This window comes from Cynara cardunculus (genome assembly GCF_001531365.2).
Source record: "Cynara cardunculus var. scolymus isolate 2C chromosome LG 2, CcrdV1, whole genome shotgun sequence".
In the NCBI taxonomy this organism is placed as follows: domain Eukaryota; kingdom Viridiplantae; phylum Streptophyta; class Magnoliopsida; order Asterales; family Asteraceae; genus Cynara; species Cynara cardunculus.
The window spans coordinates 68,909,155-68,910,760 of NC_037529.1; positions in this window are offsets into that span (position 1 = coordinate 68,909,155).

A 1,606-nucleotide genomic window follows, 5' to 3' on the forward strand; every position below is an offset into this window, starting at 1 on the left:
TTAATTTAAATTTTCTTTAATTAATAATAAAATAAAAAGTAATCATCACAAAAAAACAAAAAAACACAAAAATTTATAAAATGCAAATGATTGAAACCTAATTAGGGRTGGCATTAGCACATAATAGGGGTGCCATTAGCCACCCCCTATACAAATACACAAGTAAATGTATATAGTATTTGTTATGGCGTCAAAATCTAAGCAACCTTTGAGTTCTAATCTCAACCTACTCTACCCGTCAAGAAAATTGACTTTCCAACTGAAAATAAAAAGCCCGAACACGTGTCATTTGACCCGAATGGCAGACCCGGTAAATAAACCAAAGATGATGCCTTGATTAGGTTGGCTCAACAATCACCCTTTACCCGCCACATTTTTAAACCTTACTCTACCCAACATTCCTTCGCTCGGATTTAACCTATTTTTATTTTTAATTAATCTAAATATCCAATCTGCTATTCGAGTCGATTAATCTCAGGATAACAATCTGTCTTGCAGATATCCCGGAGTCTAGGCATGACAACGGAGTGGGGATGAGGCGGTTTTGTAATCCCCGTCCCCGGTCCCTGGTGGGTACGAGAATTAATATCTCATATCCGGTCAAACCTCATGAAGAATATCCGTTAGTTTAAGTCTACCGGGGATCCCCGGTCCTGGGACCCATTTTAGCGGGGAATCCCCGTCCCCGTTCGTATCGGGTGAGCCGGATTCTCCGCCGGTTGGGGCAAATCACCATTGTTCCTAGAGTAATCGCGTTTGAACCTCCGTGACTATTTTTTCTCTCCTTAGATTTGAACCTGAGATTTTCAAACACTTTTAACCGTTAGAGCTCAATCTTTCAATTTTTAGAACATCTTTAAAAGATTCTTTAAAAAAATTGGTAACTTTTTTATTTCAATAAATCTTTTAAACTTTTTAAGAATTTTTGAAAAATACATTGGAGTGCCGCTCTTACAAAACTAAGAGAGTGTTTACCAAACGTTTATTCGGGTAAGCGCTTACCTGTAGAATCCAACATTATCACTTACTTATCACGTAGATATTAGTCAACAAAAATGATATTCTATGCAACAATTTACCCAATAAGCGCTAACTATGGTAAGAAATAAGGACTCTCAGTTACCGAATAAGACTTTCAGTCATTGCTTTTGCTCTTACTGGGTAAGATTCTTGGTCCTTGCTATATGCATCCGATAAAATAATGTAACTTAGTAACCACTTACTCAGGTAAGTGTTTGGTAAACTGCTCTAAGTTTTCAAATAGTTAAAACAAATTCAATTGTATGATTCTTGAATAACAAATACATTATTTTATACCAACATTCTTTGATTAATCGTTTACTGTCTATGCTATATTATAAAACATTTGACAAAAACTTTTAAAAATCATTTTTTGTACATGAAGTACTATTATTGATGCACATTACTTAAAATTGAAGATTACAAATAAATTGTATATAAGTACAACTTATTAAAGCTTCATGCTTAAATTCGTGTAACTAACTACAGATAAACACAATCAAATAGAAGATAAATATCTCATTTTAAATATAAAAAATCTAAAATATAATTAGAATAATTATTGAATTATAACAAAACACTTAAT